Raw genomic sequence first — 25,878 nt, forward strand, 5'->3', positions numbered from 1 at the left:
CAGGGATCTGCTTCTGTAGAAAACTTTCAATTTGGCCGGGTAGAGTAGCATGTAGCGATGGCCAGCTTCACGAAGTCTCCTTTTCACCGCTCCAAAGTGCATCCGACTCCGCTGTACTTGTAGCGTGTAGTCAGGGTAGGCCGTGATCTTGGCCGATCCTCTGTCAATCGTTCCCCCTTTTCGAAAGAATTCAAGAATCTTCTCGCGATCACGGTAGTTCAGAATTTTCGCGATCACCGGCCGCGGGGGGGCCCCGGGAGGCGGCCTCCTGGTTAGGGCCCTATGAGCTCTCTCAACTGCAAACCCCTGGGTCAGTACCCCGCCGGTAATCTCCTGCAAAAACATGGATTCCACAAATTCCGTGGGGTCTGGCCCTTCAGTTCCTTCAGGTAGGCCCACAATACGAATATTGTTGCGTCTGGCACGTCTCTCCGCCTGCTCCGCTCTGTCCTCCAGGTTGCCCACCCGTTGCACAAGGGCGTGTAGCTCCTTTTTATGAGCAGCGCAATCTGCCGTGTTCGTGGCCGTCTCCTTCTCGATGGTCCCCGCGCGTTCCGAGACCGCCCTCACATCCAGCCTAAGCAGATTCACCTCCTCCTGGACGGCACCAATCTTGAGGTTTAAGCCTTCCTGTAGCTCTTTCATGGCGAGGCCCAGCTTGGTCTCCCATGACACTTTTAAGTCCGCAATCGCCGCCAGCACCTCCTGTATCGTGCCAGGTGACTCCACGGTCGTCACGGGGGTCTCTTTGATCTTGCCTCCTTCCGCCCCTGGGGGGGACTTGGCGTAAGCCTCCATTGTGGGCTGTTTGGCCTTGGGTTTCACACCTCTCGTGGTCATATTGTTGTATGAGTCGGGCGGGGGCCCATCCCGCCAGGCACCGAGGGGGAGTCACGCCACCCAATGTCCAAAGCCTGACCCACCACACCATGGGGCATCCAACACGCCCGGAGCACCCCGACCACCAGGCCCACGGTCCTGTCGTTACAGCCACATCTGTTCGGCTCTCCCGCTCACTGGGCCACCGTGCGTCCTAGGCGGCGCTCATGTGTTTTAGTCTCCAAGCAAAGGGACGCGAATGTCCAGCACTCGTGATCGCGACACTGACTTCATGATCCTCGGTGTTCGCAACGTGTCGCTGCCATTTTGTCTTGTCCGCCTGCTCAGGGCTCGTCCCAGTCAATCACATTTATTTCGGTTTCTAAGCCTTCTGGACGTCCCAAACTTTCACCGGGTGTAGTGGTGGCATTCACACACCTGGACATCGATTTCCAACGTCGGCCGGCCCCCGTGGACGTACCCCTCCATCAGGATCAAAACAGGATCAGCAGCGCTCCTCCAGAGTGCGACCTCTTACATGGCCGTCCAAGCCACGCCCCCCTGTGCTGCTAAGTTGGATTCCAAATTGGTTAGTATTGAGTATCTTCACATATTCTTTTAAACTTGGGGGGGGGTGGCTAGAGGCCATGTAAAGAGGATGTGTCTTTTGGAGCTCCTGGTGATCTGTAAAATGATCCCACTTGATCTGTCGCCTGCAATGTTTAATGAAGCTATAAAGCAGTGTGCAGCAACATGAATACACGAGGAACCTCTGCACCGAGAACGATTGCCAGATGAGACTAAAATCGGTGAGAACGCCTGTCGCAAAATCGAACTGCGAGACAATGAAAAAAAAGATGGAGGTTGCAGCCTAAACTATTGACAGATGCGGTGGAAGACATGGAGTGCCCGAAGAGAAGAACACCTGAGCCGACCTGCTTCGAGCGGAGGCGCCCTATATGGCGGGGCTGCCCTGAACAAATTTGAGGGAAAGACAGCACTCGCACTCCCGGGTCGGGAGGTGACTTTGATTGGGGGCGTAACAACAAAGGTGGCCTTGCAGGCGCGGGGTGCACTGCGGAGGACACTTGTTGAAGAGTGGAGCGAAACCGTAAGTGTGAGCTCCCTCAGTGGAAACAAGCACGGCAGGGAAGCTTAAGTGGGGTGATCAGAGCAGCTCTGCAACAACAGGTGTGAACAGGCACAACATGGCTACAGATGAGCTACAGCGCACAAGGAGAGTAGGAACTGCAGGTGAGCCCACTGCCATTGGCTGCCCACGTGGCAGCGAACAACGAGTGGCAGAGAAGCAGATGGGGAATGCGTCGGCAGTCTGTGGTAAGGAGCTGGGGGAGGAGGAGGCCCGGAATGAGACATAGTTTCCCTGAATGATGGCAAGCGCCCCCCCCACTGCTCCTCTGAGCGGTCCGCAGTGAAAGTACACCCGGCGGGTCACTGCAGTACCCGCGGCCGACCTAACCCTCCTGGTTTCAGAGCGAGATCACCCCAGGCCCACCCAATGAACGCCGGTGACCCCCCTAGACAGTTGTGGGAGGTGGTGAAAACACTGTGGCGTAGCACCAAACACACCAATTAGCGCTGGAATCCATGTGATCTGGCTCAAACACCTCCCACTAGGAGATTACCATACTGTAGACTGCTACAAGTAAGCGGGCCCTCGCCCACTGCTTACAGTGTCCTATGAAGTAGCCACAGTAAACACACATTCAGAGGTCACTGAGGTGCCCATGGCCAAACTGGCCCCCAGTTTAAGGAGTTAAGTTACCGTGGGCACAATCGCTCACTGCCAGAGTACCTTGCCCTACACAGCAGATAACAGTGAAGAAGGCGGCCCAGATGCCTTGGCACCATACTAGACACACCAGCTGCCCCAGAATTCATGACACCCAGCTCCACGCACTTCAATTAAGGAATTGCTAAACAGAGGACCGCAAAACCTATCTTTAGGCATAGCAGGAGCCCTTTCAGAACTACGGGGCATCTTGGCAAGAAGACGAGAAGCCAAAGACAGTAGGGGCCCCCAACAGAAATGTGCTGTGTCGTGTAGAGGAACTCCACTGCTGTAAACACGTCATCACAAAACATACTCCTAGCAGGCTGAGAAGCTACCCCAGGGGACCACTGCCACTCCAAGGCCTTGTGACACCAGAGAGCAGGATGGTCTCCAAAGGTGTCAAGGTCAAAATTAAGCAGACTGCGTTGGAGACCTTCACGGCAGGTGTGACGCACCGACCGGACACTAGCAATTGAGACAAAGGGAAAGACCAGCCGCCGCCTGCTGGGAGTACAGCGGAACCTGGGAATCAGCAGATCTTGGAAGCCATAGCTGCGCTACAGGTCACACTGGAAACCAAAATAGACGCTTTGGCTATCGACTTGCATTGCTACGCCAGGATGTCTGAAACCTAATAGAAAGAACAGTCAAACTGGAGGAACAGGTCCAGGAAAACACAAAGCTGAGAGCACAGACGACAAAAGACGTGGACGTCCTTATGCAGAAAGTCAAGCTACTAGAAGATAGAGCTGAAAAGGTGGACGGTCAAGCACGCAGGAATGCCATACGTATTGTTGGCCTGCCGGAAGCAATCAAAGGAACAGACCCCACCAATTATGTGGAGAACCTGCTGATTCAGGAAATTGGGGCACTGAATCTCACGCAAGGGTTCACGATTTTGCGGGCCCACCGATCCCTGGTTAGGAAACCATGACCTGGAGCTCCAGCTATACAAATGATAGCTAAAGTTCTGATTTATAAGGATAGGGAAAAAATCCTAGCCTTCTCCAGATCTGGCGGTTCCATCCAAAGAGACTTGGCTAAAATTGTGGTGTAACCTGACTATACTTTCCAGGTTCAGAGGAGGTGCGCACAATTAATTTCTATGAAGGCTAGACTTGAGAAAGCAGGGATGAGGTACATGCTAATATACCCGGTGAAACTGAAAGTGTTTCATAACAATAAGATCCCATTATTTGAGTCGGCTGTGAATGCCCAGGAATGGATGGATGCTACACAGATGCCAGATTCGGAGGAGCAGAGTCAGAAGAACTGAGGAATTCCGAGACTGCCGGAGACTGCAGCTAGCACCTGATGCAGCAGCTATAATTGTGAGATATATGAACATATTTGCGCTTTGTACTGTAAAAGCTGTATTAATAATATAAGGGCAACTTGATCTGACAAGTATACCAGGGGCAGACAGTGAAGACACAAATTCCTGACAACTGGATGCTGCTAGTGTTCCATTGCCCCCCCTGAGTAGTTGTTTTGGGTGCCTATTTTCCCGCCCATAGGGCACGAGGAGACTAGTCTAGGACAGGGTCAAATGGAGCGGAAACGGGGTAGTCCTAGCTGGGGTTGCTTGGCTGGACAAGTTATGTGTGAGTTTGGTTTGCAGTTAAGGGTGGGATGGGGAATGCATGTTAACGGGGATAAAGAGGTGCAGGTGGGAAGGAGCCTGACACACCTTGGGCTATGTGAGATACATGGATTTCCCAGGATATCGTTAGTCTCACTGTGAGTATGATCATTTGGGCTTTCAGGAGGGATGGCTGACAACATTTAAGTTATGTCATGGAACGTTAGAGGGTTGAACAGCTATGTCAAACGCTGCAGGATACATTTGTATATTAAGAGGAATAGAGTGGGGATAGCACCCACCTGGATGCACAAAAAACAAATAAACTTAGCGGAGGCATGGGGAGGTACACTCATGGGCTCCACATATTCCACCTATGCCAGAGGGGTGTTAATCTGGGTAGACCCGACCATCCCATGATAAAGGCAGGATGGCCCTCATTCACGGCATGCTAGAGAACCGAGAGGTTTGCGTAGTTAACATGCATGAACCAAAACATGTATGTGAGACTTAGCCTATATCGGGATAGCCCTCTACTATGGGGAGGGGACTTTAATTGCACCCTAGAACCTACCAAGGATCGATCAGATGCCAAACACAAAGAACCATCTCCGCCTGCCAAAGTGTTATCATCACTAATAAAGTGTTTTCAACTAAAGGACTTGTGGAGGGAACATCATGGAGCCAGCAGGGAATATTCCTATTATTCAGCCCCACACAAGGTTCATATTAGAATAGACTATGGGCCTCATTATAAGGCTGGCGCTCCCGTAATGAAGGGGGCCAGTACGGGACCGGCCCTCTTCATTCCAGGAGCGCCGATTACCAGCTTTCCATCGTGGGATCCGGATCGCACGCCTGGTAAAACCAGGCGTGCTTTCTGGGTCCCGTTAAGGGGAAGTGGGAGGCAATAACCGGCCAGATGTAATCTGCCCATTATTACACACTTGCCAACCCTACTGATTTAGGCAGTAGGCTACTGCTTTTTAAGCAGTCCTACCGCCTACAGATTTTGGTGACAGATCCTGCTGCTTTTTACAGTGCCAGGCAATTTATGGGACTCTAAGGCAGGCTGCTTGAGAGCAGGCATAGGACAAAGCATGCAACACATTAATTAATCTGTCTGTGCAGTGGCAGTGACAGCTACATGACTCTGCCCTGCACTCTGGCCGGGGCAGGCTCCAGTTAAGGCAAGTGGCAGAGCGTACCACAATCACGCAGCATCTGCCTATCAGACTGGGGAGGGTATCAGTCTCCATGTTTTTCACTGTTCAACCTGCACTGCAGGAATAAATATGTACTGCCTGGGCTGCTGCTACAGAGCAGTGGCAAACGTTGCCTACCAGTTCTGTGATTATATTCTGTAAAGGTAGGTAATTGAATTTGGCATTAACTTGCCATTCACAATAAACATTTGAGCATCTTTCCATGTCTTGCTGTTTGATGGGCTGTGCATTTTAGAATGCTCCAGTTGTGCCAACAATGTAAGTTTTGTAATTTCATGTGATGTCATTGTGAGGCTAAGTAATTATTTTTGAAACTTGAAAAATCCTACATCATTTTGGTCACAGAATGTTGGCAAGTATGTTATTACCTCCCTCCCCATTCCCATTGAGCCCTATGGGGGCTCAAATGGGAATAGGGATGGGTTCCTGCAAGGAGGAATTACCGGGTCTTCCTATGTCGGAGTAACCCGGTAAGTCCCCATTGCAGGAACCCAGTAATGGAGCCCGGAACGAAGGAAGCCATGGAGCTAATAGCTCCATGGCTACCCCCATTCTCGTAATTAGGCCCTATTTGTTTGTGGTGCGGAACATGAAACAATGTTCTCTGATGCAAGATATTTAGCGAAGGTCCTGTCTGACCACGCCCCACTCATTGTCACCTGGATTGTGTCCTCCGCAAGACCTCCCATTCCCACATAGAGATTGAGAAGTGAAGCGCTTCTAGATGTGGCATTTCGAGAACAGATGAGAAGAAGTATGCTGGACTTTATAGCCACGAATGAGGGGAGGTTCAGGAAAGTCAGTACTGTGTGGGAGGAGTATAAAAAGGTTATACGGGTGGAAATGATAGCGGCCTTGGGTGGGGCCCAGAAGTCCATAGAAAACACCCTGGCAGGCATTGAGGAGGAGCTGCGGGCCCTTGTGACGGAAGCAAATGTGGACCCGGTACATATAAAAAAGGAGATTGAATTGCGACGGACATTCTTGTTGCAATGGGATAGGCTGGGGAAACTCAACTATGCACAACATGTGGGAAGGAACCATGCGCAAGGCGATAACCCGGCAGAATGCTTGCTTGGTTGTACAGACGTGAAAACCCCAGTACCCCAATATGCTCTTTGCAGTCCACAGATCACGAAGTGGTAAACACGCAAGTTGGCGTAAACACAGTTTTCTCTGAATACTACCAGGCATTATATGCCGATTCCCCGTCAGCAGACGAGTGTGATATAGAGGATGTCTTAAACACAATAAGATTACCTAGACTGGAAAGGCACCAGTCTGAATTATTAGAAGGTACTGTTACCCCTGTAAGTAATGGCAACCATAAGAACGCTTCCCTCTGGTAAAGCCCCGGGGTCTGACGGACTAACAGGTGAGCTTTAAAAGGCATATGAGGATGCCCTGGAACCACTCCTGGCCAAAGTGTACAATGAAGCCTATGAAGATGGGATCCTTCCAGACTCCATGAGGGAAGCTGTTATAGTCCCTTTCCTGAAACCCGACAAAGCAAGCACGTACTGCGGATCATATAGACCGCTGTCCATGCTAAATCAGGACAATAAGATCCTGACAGCTTTACTGGTAAACAGACTCAGGAAAATGATCCCCTTGCTGATTCACCATGATCAGATAATGCCGCGCAGGAATATCTGCACATATTTCACCATGTTATCTATAGCTCACAGCAAATGAAGGCGCAGTACGTGGTGGCATCACTAGATGCCACCAAGGCCTTCGATTCAGTCCACTGGAACTGGTTATATGCCACCATGGAAAAAATGGGAATAGGACCAACGTATATGAAGTGGGTCAAGCTATTATATTCTGAACCGATGGCTAGAGTCAGAACCCCGAAGGTGTACTCAGATAGATGGCAGTTGTACAGGGGCACGTGGCAGGGCTGCCCCCTGTCTCCAATGGTATACAATATAGCACCAGAACCGACAGCTGCATACTTAAGACAGGAATATGGAGACATGGGCATTGAAATAAATGGAATATCACACATTGTGTCTATGTGTGCCGATGATATGTTGTTGTATTTTAGGGATCCAGGGACCATCCTGCCATATGTATTGGAAGTGCTAGACAGGTTTAGTTCATTCACAGGGATCCAGATAAATAAAAGCAAGTCATGCCCCTTCCCTCTGGCCGCATTGGTGGCCGTGAGCAAGGAGAGTTTGCCTGTACTGCCAATGCCTTGGTGTACCGATTCCTTCAAATACCTTGAGGTGAACTTATTTCACAACCCCAAGAGGGAGTATGCTCTCAACACAATGCGAGTTGAGGAGGGGCTGGAGAAATCGTTTGGGTAGACTGCCATTGTCAGTGGCAAGAAAATGGTAGCATTGCCCAGGTTGATGCACTGCTTCAGCAACATCCCATTCAATGTCCCGAGGTAATTCTTTCAGGACTTCGAGAAATTGTGTAGAAGATTCCTATGGTTGGAAGGGAGACACAGGGTGGCACTAACTGTGCTACAGAGGCCCTACAAACGAGGCGGACTGAAAGTGTCAAACTTTGAATTATACTTCCTGGCATGCCAACTACGGCATGTGGTGCATTGGATGGCAGATGAGACCACGACAGAAACAACACTCTTCCAACCGGCCATCAGGGGTAAGTACCTCAGGGACCTGCTTTGGGCTCCTGGAAAAGAAGTACAAGGTCATCCCTACTTATGTCAGTTGGATGTCCAAATCTGGAGGAGAACCTGTAAGGTTATGGGGTAGGTAGACCCGATCTCTAAACAGATCCCTATTGCAGCGACTATGATTGGTAGGACATGCAGCAGCACAATGGTAGCGACCAGATGGGAACCCTCCGGAATTTCCACTTTGGGGGACCTACGTAACGAGGAGGTGTTTTGACATTTGTTGAGTTGCAAGAGATTTCAGGCATACACAAAGCACAATTCCTGCGGTGTTAGGAGTGGTTAGTAGGAGAAGGCCCTGTAGCTCAGACGAGGGGATAGGATGTGAGGATGTGGAGTGCCTGCTCAATATTGCAGAGGGTGGACATGAAATCTCTAGAATCTATGACGTATTGCTTAGGGGCACTTTGAGGGCTGAACTAAAGTGTAAGGTAAGGTGGTAGGCCACATTGGTAAATGTTTTGAGGAAAAAGACTGGACGCCATTGCTGTACACCCCAAAAAGGTCTCCATGAACTCTAGAGTACAATTGATACAGTTCTATATAGCAAGCAGAGCATACCTTACACCTGAGGTGATTTCCAAATTTAGAGGTCCAAGTATACAAGAATGCACCAAATGCAGGGAAATGGGGGCTGGCATGACTCACATGTTCTGGGGGTGCCATGTGGTACAGAGGTTCTGGGAGCAAGTGGCCCATAAGGCTGCCCAATGCAGCATATGTCTGGATGTACAAGCCCCCGAGACATGCATACTGGGTAGGTATAAAAGGAGCTTGAAAAACAAACCATTGAATGAACTCAAAGATTTAATCTACATATTAGCTAAACACTGTATAGGCATGAAGTAGAAAGATGCTAAGGAACCAAGCGTGATCTGGAGGTGGGAGGACTTCAAGAAATGGCTGAAAGCAGAAACGGGGTTATGGGAGAATGCACTACAAGGACAGAAACTGGAAATCAGCACAGATATACAGAAGTGGATTCCCCTGACTGTGACCTTGTTAATCTCAGATGCATTGTAAGCTGTGGCAACTGAGGACATAGGTCTAGCAATTGGCGAGGCTACAGACTCATTGTAGAGCACCATAAGGTGTACAATCAAGGTGTGGGGGGAGTTGGGGAGTTTTTGGGGTGGGGATGTAATTAGATGATGCATATGTAACTGTGTTGTTTTACGTAGGTTTTAACAATACAAACAAAATTAATAATAAAACATATTCTCTTAAACTTTGTTCTGTGCCCTGTCAAATCATGAATATATAATTTATTTATCTTGCCAGGACCTTACATTTGTAACAAACTTGTTTATTAACATGTGTGTTTCTTCCAATTGTCCAATGAATAGATTGGCCAGTGGAGGCACATAATTGGCCACCATAGCTATGGCATTTGTTTGTATAAACCTAAGTAATTCCTTGGTAATTTTTTACGAATGTGTAAGGAGAAGTATTCGCTGGCTCTCAGTAACACAAAGAATTTCTCTGAAATCTCCTACCCTCACTCACAAATGTCTAAACAATCAGGCCCCTAGCTAGCTAACCTGCCGCTTCTCTGACTACCCGCCTAACCGGCTATCCAGATCTGCGCAAGCACACTGCCTGACCATCTCTAAATACAAACTGCAGAAGGCAGGGGGTGCAAGCTTCCCAGTCCTTGCCTCCAAATTATGGAACTCAATACCTTTAAAAATCAGATCCGAACACTCTCCATCCCTCTTCAAACAAAAAACAACTTTGGTATCCACTTCACAAGTCTAAACTCCACTCACCACCTCCACTTCAGGACCTTTCAGCTCGCTACATTAAAGTCTTCAAGTTAACTGTAGATAACGTTGCTTACTATATTTTGTATTGTATATAATACTACTGTATATAGATTGCTCATCTTACAGTATTAACTCTTTTATTTTGTATATCCTGTATACTGTATTTTGTTTTTCACCTTCCTACTGTAACCATTACTGTGCTGTACCTTTATTGTGCCAAGATATGCGCCCGGATGCCCTCAGGCCTGGTGCGCTATACAAATAAATAAAATAAATACATAAACAAGTAAACATTAGGATATTTTAGTACACAGATATACCTTAGCCTTTAACATTATGGCATGTATTCACATGTATTCCATGCAAACACACAAAATATCTCCTCACACAATTTCAGAAAAAAGTCAGGTTGCAATACAGACTTGTGTCAATAGGACAAATTCAGTACTTTAAATAGTTTACAACACATGGCTGGGGTGACTATTCGGCCCATTCGCAATGTGATTAGTTTAAAGAAACTTCTTAGAAAAACATATGTCGTTGCCACTGCTAACTTAAGTTTCAGCCATGGAAGTCTACAGTTTTAGTGATGAGACCTTCTTCAGGGTGGCTGAAATGAGTATGTGATATGTTCATAATTCGCGGAGTGAGGCAATTAGTTCAAAAAGTCTCTCGTAGGCGTGGAGTGAGGCAGCAGAGTGTTGCAAACAGTGCAGACCCTGAGACTCTGAGACTGAGGACAGTCTTTCTTCACCCTCTAATTTGGTTGTTTGCTGCTGCTACTCCATTTAACCACCGGGCGGTCGTGGAGCAGGCCGCAGAGTGAGGCAGCAGAGTGTTGCAGACAGCGCAGACCATGAGACTCTGAGACTGAGGACGGTCTTTCTACACCCTCTACTCTGGTTGTTTGCTGCTGGTACTCCATTAAACCACTGGGCGGCTGCGGAGCCAACTGCAGAGTGAGGCAGCAGAGTGTTGCAGACAGCGCAGACCCTGAGACTCTGAGACTGAGGACAGTCTTTCTACACCCTCTACTCTGGTTGTTTGCTGCTGATACTCCGCAGAGTGGGCCGCAGAGTGAGGCAGCAGAGTGTTGCAGACAGCGCAGACTGCGCAGGACCATGCGGTCGGGAGAGGGTGATCTTGGCAGTGAAAGGATCTTCATGGAACCTACGACGGTGAACGTGGAGAGGCAGCATGAGGCCAGCAAAGGTAAGCAAGTAGATGAGTGCTTCCTGCCCCCCCCCCTTGCCCTCCTGCTAGCTCCCCGGGTGGCCAGGAACTAAAGACTAGGGAGGGGTCTCCCTTAAAATGTGTCCTAAGAACTCATAAAGATTCAAGACATCTAACACAGCCTAAAGCACAGAATAAACTGAAATGGCCTAGTGTTAAGAAACTGGTGAGCTTGCAAGCATTGATTCTAGCCGTAACGAGCTTGTTGGATCTGGTGGCGCAAACCGCTAATATGAAGGAAAGCACAGTGGAGCCATCTCCAGCAAAACTAATACAGCCCACGGAACACAGGAAAAGCTCAATCAAGACAAGGGCCCGGACATTCGGATATTCTGAACCTGAAGCGAACGCGTGTGCTTTTATGAAACAGAAAATGATAACATCGGAGGTTTTGATAAAAGACTTTCTCCTAACTGGGGCGGGGACGTTGGAGTGCTCGGGAACCTCACCAGGACATGAAGTGGGGACGCCGGCCGCGGACATGGCGGCGGGTGGCTCTCAGCCTTCTTCCCTCCTGGGCGGGGACATGGGCGGGAGGCCGCAGTCACCGGTGGAGCCTGCTGAGCCTGTAGAGCTGTGTGGGGCGATCGGCCCCGCGGGTCCGCCTGGGGCGGGCGGCTCGGGTGGTGCGAGCACGCTGGATGGGGGACGGCCCTGTGGCTTGAAGGGGCTGGGGAGGGGAGGGGCTTCTCTCCCCCTGCCGGCGGCCAAAGCGATTGCAGGCGCCGTCTCCACGGTTTTGGTGATCCACATGGCTGCAGACCAGGATGCCAGTGCAGGTTTTGCTGAATGGAAGAGTCCCAATGAGGCTTGTATCACAGATGGCACAGGCTCTGCAGAGAGTGGAGATAGTTCAGAGCAAACCCAGCGGCAAGAAGCACATGGGGACCTGAAGGAGACAGTAATTAATACTTCTGAGCAGAACGTAACAAAGGGCAATGAAAAGTTGAAACTAGCACCGAATATTACCCAAAAGGTTAAGTCAAAGAGAACGTCCCTAGTCCAAGTACCTAAATGTCAACGCACAAAAATAAATGCCCACAAAAGCATAAGAAACAAAAATATAAAGAGAGCAGCCAATAACACGCTCTGGATGAACACGACTAAATCAAATTTAATGAAAAATGTATTGTAAGTAAAGAATGGAGAAGTAACACATACTTTAAAGGAAATATCAGATGCAGAATTATTGGACAACTTGCTGCAAAATGAGACCGCCCACAATGGACATAAATACGGTACAGATATGGGTGCTTATAAGCCTGTCTGTACTCCAGGTAATGAAAATTAACTCAGCTCGACACCTATAAAATGGCATTATAGGCAGCCTAACAAACAGACGAGTGACCCACTGGGAGATCACCGTTTGCCGATTAGATAGGTGCCAAGTGAAAAATCAATGGCCGCCAGTTGCCCTGACATACGGAAAGACCAGCAAAAAATAGCATTAACTCAGAAGGCCACTGACGCAAATGAAAACAACACTGGCCAGAAGAGTGTGGATCAGATCGAGAAGACTATTGAAAAGCCATTGATAGCACAGATAATATCTGTAGAAACACAATGGGAGTCACAAATCATGGGTCAATCAATGGTCAACGAAATACAACTGTCACCCCAGAGGGTGGAGGAAATAACAAAAGATGGGGGGACAAAAAAGAGTGTAGCTCGAAGCACCGGCAAAAAAGCTCAAATATACAACAAACAGAACTTCAATTAAGCTTTAACAAATCAAGACGTCTTAGACCATTAAGTGAACCTACTACTTCAGTTTCAATGGAAACCCTTTTGAAAAGAAACCAGATTTAATGACAATTATGTCTACTGTGACTATCGCTTTGGTGCCGTTCAATAAACTATATGAGTTTATTACTATATGTCCAGGAAGAGGGGTGAGAGGAATTTGGTATTTCTCTCCCCTTCTCGAATTCAGTTTATCAAAGGCCCTTTTTGACAGAAGGGTAGCTTGGGATCCAGTGTCCACCAGTGCCAAAATTGCACACTGCCCTTTATCTGGACCGGGGCATAGCATCTTCCCTCCTTCTCCTCAAGGGGGCACAGATAATGTACATGTTTGGACAACTGGTGGGTTACTTTCTTGATTTTGGACAATGATAGAGAGGTGATTTGGGCAGGATTCTCTTTGGAGTCTTGGGAATCTGAAAAGAAAAGGTGACAGCTAGATATGGTGGAAGTTTTGGCTTCCCATGGTTCTGATTCTGGGCTGCCCCTCACCCCCCCTTTTTGGAGGCGGTCACCAGGGTGGGTTTGAACCAGGGATTTATGAAGGAGAAGATCCTTTTCCCAGGATCCTCTGAGGATCCCTCTCCTTCAAATTGGAAGATTTTTACCTCTTTCTCATAATGGGTCTTTTTGGGCTCTTTATTTCTCCTACCCACCCTCTGCTCCTTGGGTGGCAGACTTTCAGGGGTAGGAGATTTTGGTTCCGGTTCTTGGGTTTCCAGGGGCTTTTCTTTTTACAATTGGGGAAGGAAGCTTCCTCCAAGGCTTTACACCCCCCTTCCCCTTGTGCCTCCTCCCTGGGGACCAGTGGGTTGTCGTGGTTCTTCCCCCGTCATTGCTCTGGAGCACCAGGTCCGAGGTTTGAGGCATTCTGCACCGGCATGCTCATCTGAGGGTTCTGTTGAGCCCTCAGCATGTGACCCAGATCCTGTGCCATGTTTTGGACCTGGCGCTCTAGTTGTGACACCCGCTCAGGCTGATACGGGGTTCTGTTGTCTCCCCTGGGCTGATCCCGGGTAGGGTAGCTATCCCTCCTCTGAATATACCCCAGGTTAGTGAAGTTTGAGTACCCCTCCACCCTTGGCCTCCCCTCTCCCGGATTGGGTTGTCTGGGCTCAGCAAATTGGGGAAAGAAGGATGGATGGTTTTGGGGTTGAAAGTTTTGCGGGTAGCTTGAGAAGAAATTCTTTCCAGTATTTGGGGAATTTCTGCCCTCCTGGGGAAAGTGAGGAGGGACGTTTACTGGGTTAGCTGCTGTTTTGTTGGATCCCCCCCTTGTGCTGGAGGAGTCCACACATAACCCAGGATTGGTCTATTTCCCTTGTAATGGGGGCTGATGTAGTCAGGGTGTTAGGGGTCCCATTTGTGGGATTGCCTCCCTGGCTCCCTGTTTGTGACTGGCCCGAGGGCCTTCTGGGCTTGGCATTGCTTTGATTCTGCGCAGGCAGGTTTTTAGGTCCCCCCTATCTCCAAATCTAAAATGGGGGCAGCCTTCACCTCTGCCACTTTAGCAGCCACAGGGGTGTTGGTTGTTTTGGGGCTTTTTGGATTATTTTTGTTTTCTATGGGCTTTTGCACCTCATAAATTTGTGTGGCTTGTTCAATGACCCAGTCTAGTGATCTTTTCTCGTGAAAGTCTCTCACTAGCTGGGTCATGATGTACTTGGGGAGAGCATGTAAAAAAGTATTCACAAACTCTTTGCTGTCAGTGCGCACCCTTCTGGTGGTCTGTGCAAAGGCATGCTTTAATTCCTGAACAAATTCTTGTGGGGCCTGATCTTCCCCACATTGCAAGTTGTAGGCTGCCTTGCGAGCCTCCTGAGGATTTCTGTGCACAGAAAAATGCTTCATGATGGCTGCCCTATAGGTGGAGCATCTAGAATGATTCTGGTCCTCCAGCCCCGCGAAGAAGCTGGAGTACTCTGGAGAGAAGGTCCATTTCACATATTGAATACAGCTTTGGCTGTCCTTCAAATGGAAAGTTTCCATCATCTGTTCAAAGAGCTCTAAGTGCTCCCAAACTGAATACTTCTCATGATAGGGCGTGATGACGCTCCTTATCACTTTGATTTGTTTTAGGGGATCCTTGACCAAGGCCCTTTTTACCTTATTGGCCTTTTTGGTTTGGGTGACTCTGGTCCACTCATCCTCTGACTCAGAGGCACTGCTACCAGAGGTGCCCATCTGGTCTTCTAGGCTCTCCCAGATTCTGCGAGCCTGGGAATGGCTGACAGAATGCGGGCCTAGTTTCCTGTGTCCTGGTGTGCTCAGAGGAGTCTTCTGATTCCTCCTTGCTCCCAGGATTTGATGAGTACACCCCCACAGCCCTAGCTGGGCAGAGGTTTGCAGGATGCCCTTAGTGGGCCTACTCTCATGGAGTTCCCCACTAAATATTACAGTGCTTGGGAACCCATATCCAGATGCCCGCCCATTCATTCCTGGGAGGCGCTGATCCATGAGCCCCATGTTCCTCATTGGATTGAAGTCTGCCATCCCCGTGGCCCTTGGCTCATGTGCACCAGTGGACATGGGGTTGGCAGAGTCCAGGGATTGGAAGAGATGAAGACCTCTGGTACTAGGCTTCCTGAGGATATGATCAGGTGTTTCCCTTTCCCAGCAAACCTCATCTCCTCAGCCCCTGCTCCCTGTTGCCATGCAAGAACCTGAACTTTCTGTTCCTCTATCAAGGCCTTGCTAGTTTCTATCAATTGCTCTTGCATAGCTAGCTGTCTGTGGAGCCTGTCATTTTTCTCACAGAGAGCCTCATTGTCTCTCTGTCCTTCCTGTGCCAATTTAAAGTACTGGGCCAGTTTTTGCTGCAGGAGGGTTACCTCCTGAGTCCTGTCCATACTGGCCTGGTCCTTCCTTGCTGGAGCATCTTCCACCCTCCTGGTGTGCTCTAACAATTTTCATGGTCTTTTTGGAGGTCACTCAGTCTCTGAAGGGCCAGGTGATTTTCTTCTTTCTTCTCTTTTAAGTAACAGACTTCCTGGCCTAAGGTGTCCCTTTCCTGAGCAAGAGTATGCCTCTGTGCAGCCAGGTCGTCCCTCTGTCTTTGGAGCGCACCAGCTTTCTGGCGCACTTCATCAAATTCTGCTTGGGTGTCCAGGTCTTTGAGAATTAGTTTATTATTCTCTTCTTTTTCTTGGCCTAGGCGGTTTGTCAGGGTGACTACCTGCTCCACGCATGCCCTGTTGAAATTTATTTGCTGTTCCAATGTTGTCTGGCTCTGCAGTAGAGAGTCCAACTTTCTTGGTACTCCTTCTGCAAAGCCAGCATTCTGGTATCCTGTTCTACCTTCTCCTGCTGCAGGATACCCATGTCTTCTTTTATTTTGGTTAGGTACTGCCTAATTTCATTTTCTGATTCCTGGCTCCTCTGTAGCCTCTGCTCTACAGAGTCCTCATCAGTTTGGGCTTTTTCTAATGCCTGCAGTTGCTTGTTTGACAGATCTCGGCCCTTGGCATATTTGACCTGTATTGCTCAAATATGGAGGTACAGCTATGCCGCTATTTTGGCAACCTTGCTTTGCTTTTCCTTTACCTTAGGGGCCATATATAGTTCACTCAGTGCCACATGTAGTGGACCCTGATCTTGCCATGTGTCTAACCCTGTTGCAGTGGTCTGTTCTGTGATTGCCTACAACCGCACATTCTGATCCTGCTCTGTCCATTCACCCCTTACAAATAATGTATTCATTAGGTGTTCTTTAGCCATATTGATCTCTACCAAGGTCCAAATTCTGGAAATATTAATTTCCTTTCTGACTTACAGGAGTTTATTTTATTTTTGCAAAACAAACCAATTCCTTGGAGCGTTCCTATTGAGGGGTGCTTTTCACAGTGTAACATAGCGTGGTAGCCCAACAGGGTTTATGTACCCCGTTAGTTAGCACGCTGTATTAAGCTGTCACAAGTGGTATGTCTAATTCAGAAATATCAGCGCACGAGCCCCCAATCTTGTAAGTGATTTCAACCCGGCACTCCACCTAAGTCAATGCCTAGCGTGTGATGCACAGCTGGAACCCTTAATTATTTATTTATGTCTATCAGTTCTTTTATTTCTGAATAATATACCCTTAAATCATACCCCTCTCTTTGAATCCCCCCCGGTCACACTGAACCAGGAAGCAAGCTGTTTTGCAAATTTAAAAAGATTTATTTTAGGTATTTTCACAATATATATATATATATATATATATATATATATATATATATATATATATATATCACTATTTAATGGTATATACAATGATCCCCAATGGGGTGATGTCACAATAAATCTCTTTAATCAGAAGGAGTATGATAGGAAAAATAATGCAGCACAGAATAATACTTTTGTGTGGGTTCAATCAAAATGCAATGTGATTACTCTTTCTCCCTGCACACTACTCAATCCCCCCAATATGCAGTATAAAGAGATGGAAGGAGAGAAAAAAGGTTTCAGGAATAAACACTCAACAAATACAGTATCAACCCCAATTTCCCCCAGCAAACACAGAGAAAAACAGGAACGACTGCAACTTGTCAAAATGGTTTTGAATGTGGCTTTAAATGAATGGTAAAAAAACACTGAAAATGGATTTAATTCACTAAAATGGATTCAATACTAGTGGGAGTCACTTTGTATAGTTTTAGATAAACACTAGCAATGATTATTGAGTAATTATCAGGTTGAAAACTTAATTCTGAGGTTGGATGCAATGTGCAGCTGTTTCACACGTGATAGATTTGAGCCAAACGAAAAAATTGTGGCAAACTTTTCCATGCGTGTTAAGCACGATTGTGGAGAAACTAGTGGGTTTTGGATTCTTTGGAAAGCTGAGAATGTTAGCTTCAATTTGACACTTAAATCTTGTTTCTAGCATACACAGCGAGGAAGTTATGAAGATTATTGTAGAGGTTGTTTTTTTCCAGAAAGAGTCAAAATTTGTAAAACAAAGTTGCGCTTTTTAAAATTACAAACAAGGTTTCTTATACTAGGGAGACTATGAAGCCACAAACTACACGATAGCACAGCCACCAGCCCAGCGACGCCTCTGGATGGTTTTTGCCTGCCGAGACGCTTCCCGTTCTTCAGCAAATACATTAGCGCAATGATGATTTTAACACTACTATTACCTATTACTATAGGGTAAGAGAAAGATTCAGGTAAGACAAAAGATTTTCTACAATGCAGTTCTGGATATAATTGAATGGGTTTGGATAGGATGACATATGCATAAGATATTTGCTAGCGACAATCCTATGCTATGGATGCTCATTACCACTGTTTGGAATGGACCCGTCAGGGATCTGGTCAGGGAGACTTTCTGGACTGGAATTCAGCTAGCACACCAGACTGGACTCAAGGCGCTCTCGTTCTGCACTCAGCACGGCACTCTGGACACTACACGTGGGATTGGACTGGATCTGACGGGTTGGTTCTCGTTCGCTGCTATCTGGTCACCGCTCTGCTCTACTGAGCGGATCTCTGGATTCTGGCAAGAATTCTCAGCAAGAAGGCAGCACAGCTCAGCCAGGCTGTTCTTTTTGTTGTTCCCCTTAGATGTCTGGGGTAAAATCTGGTTTCTGGATTTTTTTAAAGGCCAAGGTGAGAATGGTTCAGCTTTGGAAGTGGGCCTTTCTGCTTTCAAAGTTCTGGAGTCTGGAATATGGATTTCTCTTGCAAAGTGCTCCGCCAGCAATCGGATGGGGGGGTGAATGTGTGTGTGCTTCTAGGTCCTAAGCTATCTCTATTTATGTATTTTCTAAAAGGGTGGGTATGCTGACTTCTACTAGGCACACCCCCTAGATATTCTATTGGTTAGGGTATTTCCTCTCCCCTGATTTGAGAAGAAAACAGTGTCATGATGACACTGTATTTTATGATCCATGGAGAACCTCCCCTCTGTTTCTGCACATGAAATCTATTTTTCATACAAGACATATTTACAATTTTGCAACCTTAATATCAATAGCATATTTATGTCAGATATTTGTTGGCGCAAGTATTCATCCGAGCCCCATCACGGTGAGAGCTTGGGTCGAGATTTGGCAATTTTTCGAACTTTTGATCTGGTACCCAATGTCTGATTTGTCCACATTTTTACAGATATGTGCACATGATATCTGGGCATAATCATGTGAAGTTTCATGTTTCTGGCATCACCACAATTGCTACAAAACCACAAATTCTGTAGTCATGTCCCTGAACATAGCACAGAGTTCTGAGTAGTTTTAAAACATGACCAGAATTTTCATATTAACAGCACTGTATTTTACAATTTTTTACAATTTTGCACAGTCCTCTGTCAGTCCTTTTCAAAAATATACTTTCTTGTGCTTTAAGAATACACATAACTGTCTGTCCCACCCCTAAAGTTTTGGTGGGTCAAGAGCAATCCCTGCCTCTGTTGACAGTTGTATCTGCATATCTTTTCAATCAAGGGAGTCTTTTGTCTCTCCCCAGAGCAGCAGAGCAAAATCCCCTCCCTTCTTCATTAACACCTGAATGGGAGTTCCTGGGGCAGAGAGCAGGAGGAAGGTACCTTTTGTTTGGGGCACGCTGTGGAATTTGCTTTGAAGTTCTGTGACTGGCATCAGAGCTTGACTTTAAAAATCCACTTTGTTTAAATAGGCAAACATATCTCCAATTCCAGTCTTTTTAAACATAGAAATTAAATAGTTGCAACCTATATTGTTTTTGATAGCAAGTCCCTTAATTTCAACCATGTGATTTTAACTGCATAAATTAAGCTTCCAATGTAATTGAATGACAGCTGTCACACAGGCAGTAGGCGGTACCGCGCCCATTTTCTGACAGATTTTTATAGACAAGCACACTTTTTAATGTGGAGATTCTTGTGAGGCAATCTGCTTTTCCTGACATTGTGTGCTTATGTGGATTCTTTAAATAAAGTGACGGGTAACACCCAGCAAGGATGTTGAATCTTTTCTGATGTTTGGGAACCATTATTTTGTAATTTCAGCAACCAAGGAAAAACGGATTTCAGGGCACTTCTGGGTTTCCTTGTAATGAAGCACTGCCTTTCATGTAGTTTCCCTTTTCACTCTGTGGGCAGCCCAATGACAGATTTTACCAATGTGGTCTCCTGTTCCACCACTGACACAGGCAAAGTAGATTGGGAGCCAACTTTCTGGTTTCACTGCGCAATTCTCATGGGTTTAGCGTGCATAGGCCTTTTTGCAGCCATTTTGCTGGTTCTCGTGCCACCAGCACACAGTGATGTCGCAGGGCAGAGCCTAGTGGGTCAATACATCCCACAGTCTCGGCTGTCATCTTTGTGCACGACCCGGCGGAGCTCACGCAGCTTACAGACAGCCTGTAATACAAATCACTGGGAGGGAGCAGGCCGGGCTGAGGCAGCCCCGCCCAGCCCTGCCGCTCCCTCCCAGTGTTTTGTAACACTGACTGCTGGCCTGGGGCCATAGTGTCGTGGCCTGCCGCATTCATCAAAAAAAGGTAACACCTCAGTGTTACCTTTTTTTGATGAATGCAGTGGGCAGGTGCCGGCGGGGCCAGAAAGGATCTGTAAGTTACAGATGCTTTGCAACATAGGCGTCTTGCGTCCGGCGAGGCCCTGGGGGCCGGTTCCTGAAGCCCACACCTGGGTGGGCTTCAGGAACCGGCCCCCAGGGCCTCGTCATCATGATTTCGGCCCTGCCACTAGTGTTCCGGTGCCGAAAAACAGTGCCGGTGTTGGGGACCGGCAAACACCGACAAACATTAAGCACTGCCATTATGGTGCAAGCATCAGACTTGCTTTTCTAGATTTGGAAGTCCTATCGGAAATGTCTGGTTATACTATACATGCTAGTCGAATCACTGTATTCATAGGTGAGTCAATGAAGTGTATGCTAGATTGATATGGAAAAGCAGAGTGTGACTATTTGAAAAGAATACAAGCTAAGTGAATGAGACCAATGCTCACTGGTGTTTAGCCCACACAGAAAGAACGTTACTTTATTAGTTTATTGAGATTATCGCAAAGTGGGTTTCCTCTTTGATTGGGTTATTGATAGAACATGATCGATTTTGAATGTGGATGACTGAATTTTGATTTGTGAAAAGTATTTAATTTTTAGCAGCTGTTAAAGATTCTGCAAGATGTCCAAACCTAAGGCACATTAGCATAAAACGGTCTATAGTTCGAGATGTATGGATTCTGTCATAAAATGTGCATGTATACTAGCAAGGGGGCTTTTGTTGGAAATACAAGGCTAAAAAAGAGGCTCTGTCAAGTGCTATTAATATAAGCTAGAATGATTCATTGCATGAAATGGGTTGGCGATGGTGCAGTTTGATAGTATAAAGAAAAATGCTGTATTGATAATCAAATTGTCAAATTACAATATCAGGTTGACTAATGTCGGATCCTTTTTCTTTCATCTATCCTTTTATGTTCTCGATGATTATATCTATGCATTTGTTTTATCTCTCAACTCCAATGTCATGAACTCTCATTGATGGTGTGATTTAATAATGTGTTATGAAAATTATATTGCTCTCTGTATTACACTCTCTTTGGCTCGAAAATATGTTTAGATATCACTGATATCATTAGATACACATGTTATGGACTTTGGTCGACTGACAAAGTCAGACAGCAGATGATGATTTATGGTTAAAACATCAGTATTTAGGTTACTGTCAGAGTTTTGTCTTGATAAAGACCAGAATTGTTAAAACACGTGTTGGCAAGAGTTGGTAGGCATGTGTTGGTAAAGGCTGACAATGGTTATAGTTGAATAGGAGCATTGAATGAACCAGTATGTACCAAAGACGCATTTGTATTCATATATTATTGGTGCCGAAAAATATTATAAATACCTTCCAAATTTAATGACTATAGTTCTTTTTGAGGATTAGAAATGACTGCATTGAGCTCTGCACATTTGCACAACAGCCCTACCATCACCTCTCAACGTCAACCACACCACTCACCAACAACATCATGGACCCCACAATGCAGTAACTTCATCCATGTCATCATACACCCCATCACCACTCCATCAACCACCATTACACAAAAATTGATGCCTGCAAATATCCGCTCAGCAATCAACCATGCAGCTGACATCACCAACCTCATCATTACACATGACTCAGATGTCATCTTCATTACTGAGACCTGGATGACATCCACATCCACCCACATACTCGATGTTGTCACCCCCAACAGCTACAAAATTCAACAAGACCATCAAAACAAGATGATAGGAGGCCTGGCCATCAATCACAAGGCATCATGACCATGCACCCAACTGGACGTCACCACCATTGGCTTTTTTTCAAAAACCTATTCTGCCACTTCCTGCTCTCCCCAACAGACACAGTCACTTTTTATCTCATCTACAGACCACGCAAGCCCAAAACCTCCTTCATCGATGACTTTACAGTCTCAGTCACCACCATGTTTCTCACACACACCAACAACATCTTCCTCTGTGACTTCATAATCCCTGGCACCCCAGCAAACACATCATTGAAGAAAGATCTCCACTGCATACTTGACACACTGAACCTCACACAGAACAATAATGAACCAACTCACAGTAAAGGTAATATCTTTAACCTTATCATCAGTGCACTACCCATCCTCCATTATAGACCTCCTATTCCGCTTGACAGGTCGGATCATCTGCCAGTCCCCTTTGAAACCAGTCACACCACACCTCTTAAGCAAACCCATTGCAAACCAAGCAATCAAGCCATCAGATCTTTCAAGATCTTCCCAATGAAGGCCTCTCACAGAAGACCTCACATGGGCTGATATACCTCTGAGGAATTAGGACTGCAACTCGCTTCTCCAAGAACTCAATACCACCCCGACAAATAACAGCAAACACCATGCACCAGTGAAACGGCACACCCTCATGCCTAAACCTTCAGCACCCTGGTATACTCAAATCTCAACCTATACAAACGAACCATGAGAAAACAAGAAAAGAATTGGCAAAAATCCATCAGCACAACAGACCTCGCCCTGCTCAAGGAAGTCTGTGCTACATGCATGCAAGTAATCAACACTGCCAAGGCCAACTTCTACCAAAACACCATCACCAAGGCCAACAATGAAAGTAGAGCCCTCTTCAAAGCCAGCACCACTGCATCTCCCACCCCTAGCACATTCCATCGAAATATCCACCACCATCAACTCTTTCTTCATCTACATGATCAACATGATCCACCAACACATAGAAACCAACAACACAACTGTCAGCACATTACACAAACCACAAAAGCACTCCTAAATGGACAACTTTCAAGACACTAACTATGGAAGACCTCATTGCCACCTTAGCATGCCTGAAGGCCACATTGTATGCCGAGAACATTCTGCCTGCCTCCATACTCAAAACCCTTCTGACGGAAGCACTCCTTCCTTAAATGACAACAGCTCGCTAACTCAAGGCACCTTCCCCTCAACTCTCAAGACTGGACAAATCTTCATGCTGCTTAAGAAACCAACACTGGATCCTGATGATGTCACAGCAACTACCACCCCATTACCCATCTTTCCTTCTTAGGAAAGATCCTTGAGAAAACAGTATCAATGCATCTCCGCCAAGAAATTGAAGTCAGTGACCTCTTGCAGTCCTACCAATCTGGCTTCAGACCCAGATGCACCACAGAAACAGTTACCATAAAAGCTAATTGATGATACCTTTAAAATCCTCAATGATGGCCATCCTTGCCTCCTAGTTCTCCTTGACCTCTCAACATCATTTGGCACAATAGCCCACCCGACACTCACCGACAATCTACATCGCTGCATGGGGACCAGCGAGATTGTCCTCAGCTGGCTGGTTCAAATCCTACCCTAAAATGGCAACAGTTCATACAAAGGGATTCTTAAAGACATCCAGCACTTTGGAATACCACAAGGATCCATCCTGTCCCCTGTGATCTTTAATCTCTACATCAAACCGCTCAGAACCCTCCTTGCTTCACACAACATCTACATTTACCAAAACGCAGATGACACCCAGACCTACGCTTTCACAGGCTCAAGACCAGCCTCCAATTGATCCAGTCCTGGATGTCCAGTGCTTACCGAAAGCTCTACACCTTCAATACAGAATTCCTACTGCTGACCAACAACACCAAACACCCTCAAATCCAGAGCTGGCTATTTGCTTTGAACCTTGAGGTATTCACACCCCAGCTTGCCACTTGTGTAATTTCCCTTGGTTTCAAAGTTGACAGACACCTCACTTTCAAACAGCACATAGCAAGGAAGGCACAAACAGCCTGGTACCAACGTTCTCTACTGTTGAAAATCAAGCTCCTCATCCCAGAAAACAACTCCAGACCCGCTGTCCAAACTTTGTCTCTCTCCCATGTGGATGGTGGCAATGATCTTTTAGAAGGCCTTCTGGCGACTACACTGACACCCCTGAAATGTGTCCTGCATGCTGCAACAAGAATCATTAAAGGATTCCACAAATTTGACCACATCATCCCGACCCTATACCAGACTGCACAGGCTTGGCTCCCACTCTCCCACTGTAAGCCTGTATCATCTTCAAATCCTGTTGTATCATCTACAAGGCTGTCATCCTGAAGTCACAAGCTACCTTACTGAGAAGTTCAGCATTTCCAGAGGCCTGCAATCCACCAGAAATAAGGAAATATGCAGACATGAATTATGACAGCGCAGGAAGGAAAGAACTAGAAGGCAGGCCCTCTCTGTCTATGTTCCAAGTCTCTGGAACCTCCTCCCCATCAACATCAGACTTGCCCCATCACTTATAGAGTACAGGAAAGAGCTCAAGACCTTTCTCTTCAAGGAATGGCTCCTCCTTAACACCTAGATCCACACACCCTGCATTCCCCACCTTACCTGAGACTCTGTGATGTGCTCCACACTGTCTCCCCCTGGTTGCTTGTAGATCCCTTGCTGCCAATTGCACACCCTCACCTCCCCTGTTAGCTCCCTGCTCCTTTATTCTCTGCTTCCCTCACTGTGTTCTATCCCATGATTGCTTCGTGAAGCTAGATCTGTGCTTAATAAATACCCATCTAATAATAATAATAATAATAATAATAATAATAATACAACTTGGGGGTTTGAAAGTGAACTGACTCATGCATGCATTTAAATTTTCCTGAAGTTGCTTAGGAGGACTATTACATTTGCAAGGCTTCCTTGCGTAGGTCCAATTTAATATGTTCTCATGTGTCCACTGCCTGATAGAGAGTAGTATTCCCAGTGCAAAGAGATTGCACTTGGGGGCTAAAAGCCTTTGTACCTGGTGTGAGTGGAAATATTTAGCATAAGGAGCCTAGAAGCCCTCCTTAACACCTTTGCTTTGCCCGAGACATTAATGCCTCCCACCATGGGTTCTAATATTTAAGTCTAAATCCTCCTCATTAGCCATTTTTGAGGGGAGTGAGAGTTCCCTGAAACCCATAGTGGCTAAAGAAAATGATGGCGTCTGTCATAATATAAGATGACTCATGCCATTAAAACAGAAGAACACATAATTTTAAACAAAAGGCCATATTTGTATTGATGTAAAATCGATCTTGAACAACTGATAGGTAAATGAGCCTTTACTAACAAACAACAAAGCGCTTGTGGGAGATTCATCTAGCAGCACTGGCCAGGTCGATAAATCAATCTTATTACCATAACTTCAAAATATTACATCTTTTAATATTAACACATTACAATAAAAAGCATATTGCAATAAAAAACATGTGTCTTCTTGTGTTGTGTACAATTGTGTTATTGTAATTTGACAGTGCAATACACAGACAGTTTGTTCATGGAAAGCATACTAATCTTAGTCTTCCACTAATTCCAATAAAGTGTCTCGTGCTGTGCAAAACATTGAATATATAAAACTCTCATCCAGCACACCATTCATGCTCATGTCATACCATTCATACCAATTCATAAAACATTACACATCCCAACATGTTTCTTTCCTATTACCATTGTTCTCAGTAATACTAAGAAATTCATCAGGGGTTGACTGTCTGAGCACACTACACCGTTCAATTTTAAATGCAACAACTAAATATACATTTTAAGTTGGTTTATATAA

This window comes from Ambystoma mexicanum, chromosome 11, assembly GCF_040938575.1.
Source record: "Ambystoma mexicanum isolate Mex_15411 chromosome 11, UKY_AmexF1_1, whole genome shotgun sequence".
Classification (NCBI taxonomy): domain Eukaryota; kingdom Metazoa; phylum Chordata; class Amphibia; order Caudata; family Ambystomatidae; genus Ambystoma; species Ambystoma mexicanum.